The sequence below is a fragment of the Cydia strobilella genome, chromosome 18 (genome assembly GCF_947568885.1).
Source record: "Cydia strobilella chromosome 18, ilCydStro3.1, whole genome shotgun sequence".
Taxonomy (NCBI): Eukaryota; Metazoa; Arthropoda; class Insecta; order Lepidoptera; family Tortricidae; genus Cydia; species Cydia strobilella.
In genome coordinates, this window is record NC_086058.1 from 14,046,022 (window position 1) to 14,055,163 (window position 9,142).

General features: G+C 36.3%; 1 non-coding gene across 1 annotated transcript; it reads left to right on the plus strand.

The window, feature by feature from the left end:
- On the plus strand, positions 1–75 carry Trnat-ggu (transfer RNA threonine (anticodon GGU)). Its single transcript has one exon. It is a non-coding gene; the product is annotated as a tRNA-Thr (tRNA).
- The last annotated feature ends 9,067 nt before the right edge of the window (positions 76–9,142 follow it).

The following is a 9,142-nucleotide window of genomic DNA, read 5'->3' on the forward strand; positions in this document are numbered from 1 at the left end:
GCCTCAGTGGCTCAGTTGGCTGAAGCGATTGGACCGGTGATCCAATGGTCGCAGGTTCGAGTCCTGCCGGGGGCGTAAAATTTTCCATTTTTCCTTTAATTAAAAAAATTGGAGTAACGCTCGCAGGCGTTTCTGCTTCATAAAAAATAAACGTTAAGCTCTACGTAATTTACTTTCTATGTTTCTATACATCTCGCTCGCACTAATATGTCAGTACGAGCGAGATGTAAGTTACGTTAGTTCTATCAAAACTATATAATATTACATATAGACATACAGATTGAAGATTAAGTTATATTCGACCATCTGGCACGTTGCACAGCTTAATTTTAAACAGCTAGTGTGTTAGGTTATTTTCTATAGTAGGTAGATATATTTTATTTTATTTTATTGATAATAACATGGAAAATACAATATGTGCACCATAATACAATGTTTCGCCAAACTGCGGAGCAGTTTGTTGGCGATGAGCTCGCTCTTGTATACATCAAAAGCAGGTACATAATTTTTGCACTGTCCTACCGTCCCAGCGTAGTCCTTTTTTTTATATCAAGTACCTATAGGTATATTATAAGTGGACATTGGATAAGTGAGCCATCGCTGGTGGCGCGGGCGCGGGACAGGAGTACAGCGGTGCTTAAAAAACTACCTTAACACTAATAACTATGTTTTATTTTAAACTAACAACTCGTAAAAATACAGGTGGCTAGTGGCGCTGTATACATTATGGATAAGTACTTATTTACTACTATTGTTTTATGAAGTTATCGAATTTATCTAACAATATTTCTTTCAATTTTTCTTTTAAGGTTCCTATTTTTAATTTGGCCACAACAGGTTTCTTTATTAGTATTTCTATGTATTAATTAACTTAGAAAAGCGTAAGAAAAAGCGTCGCTACTGTACCGTAACTGACTTGCTTGAACAGCCATGAAAACTTGTGTAATGTATGGCCCAATTCAAACAATGCTTAGGTATAAATGTCACAAAAATGTCACATTTGTCACTGACAGATCGGTATAGCTGCGACATCTTATAAGCATTGTTCGAATTGGTCCGGAAGTGATTACTTGAAATAAAGTAAGATTTTATAATTGTAAACTACATGGGTCCATAGGGATTGAAACAACTAGCCTCCGATATTTTCGTAACTACTAGGTTTTATTTCCTTTATTTATTTTTCTTCTTAAGCTAGGATTTTTTACAATATGAAATTTAAAACAAAGTGTGTGCGTGTAATCTTTACGCGCGATTGAAGTAAAATTTCTTTGACGTTTATCGCTATGTTGGCACTTTGACGTGTGCCCTATTGTGCGTGTGTCACTACTGAGCGTTACTTCCGTTAGAAAAAAAAATCCGAGTTACCCTCTAGTCGCGCCTAAAGAAGTTTTACTTAAAAAAAAAAATGGTTGTCAGTAAAGCCGGTTTACGGACAATAATTTTGCGTGATAACGTCATAAGAAAACATTGATGAACGTTGCTGTAACGTTACCATGGAGATCTGTCCACAACGTTACCATGGAGATTTGTCCACAACGTGACACTTTGTCTTGCATGCTACCGGTGTTCATCGATTTATAAGACGTTATCACGTCAAAAAACAATACAAAATCGTCATCGTTGCGACTACAACCGCGAGTAACCGGTTTAAAATAATTTAAATAGGGAGTTTTATAATTATTACAACTTGAAACGGGCTCTTACGCTTCTTCGATTACGAGTTGTAAAAAGGAAAAGATAAATCTCTTCCTACGTAAATAATAGGGAGTTTTATAATTATTATTCCGGAATTATTATTTTAATAAAATTTATGTTAAGTGTGGTTTAGTACACCCTCTGCAACCTGTGCTGTTCCCTCGTTGACAGTTGACCAATAGCTCGGCGCCGCAACATATTAGCCGCCATTTTGACAGCGGCCATCTTGCCACCGCATCGCTCACGGGGCCACATGATTATTCATCGTGCCAGTAGGCAAGTCAAGTTGCTATGACTATGATTATTACGATCCTCCCCCATCCTCTCCACAATTTGTTCAGTTTTAGTACATAATAACTAATAGTACTTTTAGCGCATTAATTTTGAAACGCCTGTAATCTTTCTATAATATCATTGTATTCCATCAGAAATTTAGTTACCCTACCCTACCCTGCTCATAGTGTTGTTTTCCTGCCGGTGAGTAAGGTTGCCGGAGCTCATCGAGGTTGCGGTGCGCGCATATATACTGTAACACCTCTAGAATTGCAAGCGTCCATAGGCTAAGGCCCACCTGATGGTAAGTAGTCATGCTTATGCTTACCATCTGGCGGGCCGTATGCTTGTTTATCACCGACGTAGTATAAAAAAATTGGATCGAATACGTCCAATTAGGGCACCTAAGTCGTTAAAACTTTCGATACCCACGTGGGCTGAGCTAACGACACACAAGTTAGTTTTTAACTGCAGTGACAAATTATGTCTATGAATTTAAATCTCATAAGCTTTAAGAGAATTTGCACCTTACGTGCTACATAGTAAAGTTGATAATCAAATGGCAGGTGTATTAATGTGACTGGATGTCAATTGAATCCTGTGCGATAGGACATAGGGTCCAAATTAGAATAGCAAAATATGGACGTCCATTTTGATCGAGTAGTTTCATTGCGTATCGCAGGAGAACTGAAAGCTTAGATAAACCTGAAGCGGCATTCGAACTGAAAATTGATCTCATTCTTATTTCTTAACGGCCTCGAAGCAGGAGGTCGTTTGTGTGTTTATCACGAATATTACTTAAATTTTCTCTAGTCAAAATAATTTTGAATTACTGAAAATTTGTTTATTTTATTTATTACTTATTCTGTGCTTATATGTTGTACATGATTGCAATGATTAAATGATGAAATGATCTTCAACCTAATTTTCCATGTAATACGACACTGGCCTTCTGCCGACCGTTCTGGCCTAGTAGTGACCCTGCCTATGAAGCCGATGGTCCTGGGTTCAAATTCCGGTAAGGGCATTTATTTGTGTGATGAGCACGGATATTTGTTCCTGAGTCATGGGTGTTTTCTATGTATAGTACATAGGTATATAATTATATTATGTATGTATGTATAAATGTAATTATTGTAACCATCCTGCTAGTACTACTTTTTAGTATAAAAGAAGTATTTAGTTTTAGATTTAAGTGTTAAATACTAACATAATGGTTTATACCCTATTTTCGGAAGAGCGGGGTTTTCTGTCACAAGCATATCTAATGCTTAAAAGAAGATCCCATCCCATTCTGTAAACTACTTGTAAAGAACCAATAAACATTTTTTAATTTTTTTTATGTATATCGTTGTCTACCTACAACACAAGCCTTGAGCTTACTGTGGGGCTTAGTCAATTTGTGTAATTTGTGTAATATTTATTTATTTGGCCAACATTCAAAAGTCGTAGCCACTAATACTCGTATTAACTTGAACTTGAAGCCACATAAACTCCTTGCCAATAATTTGATATTCATTTACGTTTATATTATTTAATTTACAAGTTTTTCTTTTATAAGTTTACAGCTTCGCCCGCGCCGTACAATCGGTCCACCGCGGAGAGCTGTTTCATTTTTTTTTTTCATTTTTTTTTAAATAGGTACATTTCGTTTGAAACTTAAACATAAAAACATTATAAATATAAGTTGGTAATAAAAGATGTCCACTGATACATAACCCTCAACGCACGGGTCCGACTCGCACTTGCATATCGTATGCAAATATGCATTTTCCTAGTTGCAGTGTTTTATCGTAGCAGAAAATATTTCGTCGGTGCAGCCATGCATGCAGCTTTACCGGCTTTCAACTTGATGAGAAGACTCAAAAGGAAACCTACAGTTTTATTTATTTATAATGTACGTATGTTTAATTAAAGATATATCCTATTAAACTTTAGGGATTCAGGTTTTAAATATATCTTTTACATGACATGAAAACATTTGAAGCAAAATCCTTAAGGAGGGCAAGATGAAAATTCGAACTTGCATTTTGATGTCAACCACTTGAACTTTCGGCAAAATGAAATTATGCTAAAAATTGCTTGCGAAATGACATTCGGTTAAATAATTTTCGACAATGATTACACCCCAGGCCAAAAGTATGGAGACAAGCTTGTATTTCAATAGAAAAGTGTGATCTTTTAAGCGATGGATTTTATACTACTCATTGACAATTTGGTAAAAATAATAATAGAACATTTTAAAAGTAAATTACTCTGGCTGTGATAGTTGCCAATTCAACATTTTGTCATGTAATTAAAGGGTAGGTATAATTATGTAACTGTTTCGTACTTTATTTTTTAGCTTTTTGACAATATTTTAGGATGTTTTGATTTAAGCGTGTATTTTTAATCTTTTGGGTTTGCCTAATGTAAGTCTTAGTTTACAAATATATACAACAAAGATAGAAATATGAGATATTAAAGAAAACAACGTTGTTTCCATACTTTTAGCCTGGGGTGTAAGTTTAGAGAACAATTTGGACTATTTTAAAGTTGCTATTCTTTGGTCTATGGCAGTGAGTAAAGAAGTAGGTTAGCGCCCTTTGGGATCTTGACACGTGACAGCTTTTAGTCCCTTTCTACTCGAGGGCCGACCGTGCAGTCGTTGATTTCGCTAGGTAGCGAGTGACGGACTAACGAAACCATTGTATGTAGACCTGGTAATGAGAACGCGTACTGGACGCAAGCGGCGCGCGGCGCGGCAATCGGCAAATCAAGGCCATTCATACATTGCGTTCGGCCTTGATTTGCCGCTCGCCGCGACGAGCGCCGCATGCGTCCAGTCCGCGGCCTAAAGAATCGACCTCACAATATACGCTGACGCACCGTTAATGCATTGAGGTGACGCACGCTGTGCGTTTCTAAAGGCCTTGGAACAGCTTACCTAATTCAGTCGTCGAACGGAGGTGTGGTCGCGTCCGATTGGATTCAGACTGCACCAGCATTACGACTGCAGTATTTCAGCACCACATTGCTACCGCAAATGTCAAAAATACGGGCATCAATATTGAGTTTGACATTTACGGCAGAATGACTGCCGCGCCGCCGTCTCAACGGGAGCGGGACGTTTCGTACGGAATCGTTTCCTAACGAACCTAGTGTTATCCTAGTTTATCTAAGGGTCTCCCCAAATAAATCGACGCGGAATCGGCTAAAGCCGATAAAAAAAACCTTTATTACTACGCAATAAGAGCGAAAACGGCGTCGGCGCGTCGGCAGGCGCTGGGCGATGCGAGCCGAGCCGAATGACGACTTTTTCGCTCTTATTGCGCAGACATAAAGGTTTTTTTCTATCAGCTTTAGCCGATTCCGCGTCGATATATGACCCTAAGCATTCGAGTCGCGCTCACAGTAGCAACGGGAATGTCAGCTTGGCTCGGGATAAGTTCGCCTTTGTTTGCCTGTGGTTAGTTTATGCTAAAGGGGCGCGCATAATGATCGCATTATGCAGTTGTCGGTTTTGAGGTTATTTTAAAGTTAATTTTTGCTCACTCGGTCAAAAAATGAAATGAATGCAAATGAAAATCGACCATTATTAGGAATTAAATAATAAAGTGCTATTCAGTAAATATTAACTGCTATATTTTCAAGCCAGGCATCGTTTGGCGTGGTAGGCATTATTGAGCAAGTTTACAGTATTGAAACATAGAATTATATTTCGTGAGTTCCGAGAATTGTTAACACGAGTAAATTACGATCGTTCGTCAATTAACAACTTTGTAACTGAAATCAACTTCAAATAAACAAGAAATATACAATTTCTCTGTAAAATAATCTGTTTCGAAATTTGTTTCATAAAATCGTATATTTTAGTTTATAGGTGGGTATACTCGTTTTACGTAATTCAAATTTTGAAGGGTTAGTAATTAGTAACATGGGATACATATAATAAAATAGGTCCCAAGCTTTACGTGACATTTCTGTGAAGGACGTTTTCGCCGTTTATTCAATTCAATTATTCCATTATAGTGTCAACAAATTGGTATTCAATTAGGTAATAAATTATGAGATAACATTATTGAGTATCATCATAAATTCTTGGTAGGAATAAAATGTTTTATTAAGTAGCCACGGTTTTAAGTTATTTCGAAATATATTAAAGGTTTCGGCTTGTTTGATGGAGTCGGGGATTTTATTATATATTTTTATTGATTGGTAATAGGGCCTGTTTTTATATAATGTTAATTTAGGCTCTGGAAGAGCTAGCTGATTATTTCGACGCGCGCTTGTAACATACTGGAAGTCAGATATGTGTTTTCTTACAAACAGTCCAACCTCCAGTATGTATATGCATGGTAAGATAAGAAGCTTCAGGTTAATAAAATGTGGTCGGCAGCTTTCTGGTTGTCGGATGTTAGCTATAACGCGTACGCATTTTTTTTGTGCTATAAATAAATCTTCGACGTCTGTGCTATTCCCCCATATTTATTTAGCATTACGCAGTAATTTTACGCTGGAACTACATAAAGCATTATAATAACTACATAACGCATTTTAATTTAATGCATGTTAATTATAAGATGTAATGTTTTGTAAAGTTGTGTCCCGCCGAGTTTCTTCCCGGTCCCATATTGGGATACGGGATACCCTCCTCCAAATTTAGGAGGGATTTAAATCTCGGGCAGAGGTGATGGGTTAGAAGCCGGTGTAGCTTTATTTGGCGTTCATAAGCGCATTGTGCAATCAGTGTTTACCACTTTATTGATCTCTCCCTTGAGTAGGGAACTATGATAGCACCCATGAGGCTGACATGTTCACCTAGAGTGTCCAAAGCCTCCATAAAAACAGATAAAAAAAAAATAAGCGCATTGTGCAAGGATATGCTTACTTGAAAAATAAACTATTTTTATCTGAAAAGCAACTAAAATACCCCATTTCACCTCAGTAATAATATCACGTTATAACCCTTACACTTCCGTAAGACAAGTTGTTTATCAAGATTAAGTTAACGCAAATTTCAACAATTTCTCCTGAATTTCACTTTCACTTTGATTGTTTTGCGCTTAAATATTGAGTTATTGTTATCAGAGTTAAGGAAAACAGATTACATCGCCTTATATTGTAATCTAAATTAAACAAGTTGGTACCTGTTTTGGTAAAACATATCTAACTGGCTACATTAATTTAATAGACAAATATGATGGGGACTGTTTCTAATTTTGATTAAATGTCACAAAACATCTTGTTATGATATGGCCTTGACGATCTGTCGAAATCATAGACATAGTATATACAAGTATAGACGCGCCACCGACCGGGGGTAAGAGAAAGAATATTCATATAAAATTTGGGCAGCATAGGATTTTTTCTCTTTCATTCTTATAAATTTCGTATTTCGCCATCGCCTCCTACCTATGATGCCACCCGGTCGGTGATAAGGACAAAGCATGGCACTATTTTCTCTTTCCTCTTATAGGAATCGCAATAAGACTATCTTTATCTATCAAATAGTGTCAGACCCTTGGTCGAAATGCACTGGGGAGTTGTCATGCACGGATCGGACATGTCATGCCATAGACATAGTATAGTAGTTATAGACATGAAACCGAGCGACCAGGGGTAAGAGAAAGACATATTCATGTATTGACAGGTTAATGTATGGCAGCATAATCCTTTTTCTCTTTCACTCTTATAAATTTCGGTATTTCGCCATCGCCTCCTACCTATAAATATGGAAAAAACAACCCGGTCGGTGATAAGGACAAAGCATGGCACTATTTTCTCTTTCCTCCTATAGGAATCGCAATAAGACTATCTTTCTCTATCAAAGAGTGTCAGGCCCTTGTGTCATGCCGTTGACGGAAAAATGACGTCATGCTACATAGATTATGATTCCAATACAGTACCGGTCAAAAGTTTAAGTTAACCCTTTGTTTTTGGTACGAATTAGTACTTTTGTGCGATAATTATTTGCAGTTCGGATGTTGAAATTTGTTTCCAACTGATCCTTTATTGTTTCCAGAGATGTGTTCGATTAGTCAGACACAATTTACGTACATTTATAAACAACTAATTTCCTAACATTTTATAGGAATGACGGCAAATCTATGAAAAGGATCAGCGCCGACGTGTGGTCTTATTTTCTCTCAAATTATTTTACGTAAGACTTAAATTTAAGCAATATCCTGTGTTCTGTTTTAATCACAAGATCGAATAACCTTTGAAGAACTAATTAATGCCGACGATGTACGTTGGATACAGGCTTCGAGGTTTTATAGGTAAACAGGAAAAAATATTGTAAAGGTCAAATTTCATGCTTAATTCAGTCGAATGTTCCTTAAACTAGATATTTTCAATAACAAGTTTTATACCTTCAAACGCCTGACCTTGAAGTGTATTAATAGGCTTTAACAGGCTTTAATTAGAAAATTTACTTTAATTGCACTTTTGTTTTGTTTACAATTTATCCATTTTAGTTTTATCCATTTTTGTTTTATTTTCCATTCTTGTTTTATTTTTGTTAAAATGAAAGAGTATTGTTGTAACATTGTTTTGACAACTTGGAATTTCTATTTCTAGTCTAATTTAGTATTTATATAAGTCACATGGTTTTCATACTATTTTTTAGGAAACTGTAGGTCTATAAGTCTATTACCCTATATTGTAACAACTTATTAATATAAGAGACTGTTTGTTTCTAAATAAATAAAATAAAATAAAATAAAAATAAACTTTCAACAATTCGAATACCTTACGAGTATAAAATTTTTGACTTTGGGTAAGCGGCACGGTAAATTCATTTACCGTGCCGGTCAAGGGCCTGACACTCTTTGATAGAGAAGGATAGTCTTATTACGATTCCCATAAGAGGAATAAGAAAATAGTGTCATGCTTTGTCTTTATCACCGACCGGGTGGCATCATAGGTAGGAGGCGATGGCGAAATAATGGCGCCACTACCTTTGGGCCTACTCTCGTATAGAGGGCGTTAAAGGTTTCGTTTGTTATTCAACAATTTTAACGCATATCAGGGAAAGAACATGGGTCAAAATCATAAAAATAATTAATGATAATACAAAATAAACATTTATCCATTTAAATACATTTTATCGTATTTATATAAATCTTCATTTTTAGTTTTAAAGTGTGTCGATAGATGGCAGTGAATTTACTGTGGTTACAAAATTTACTAT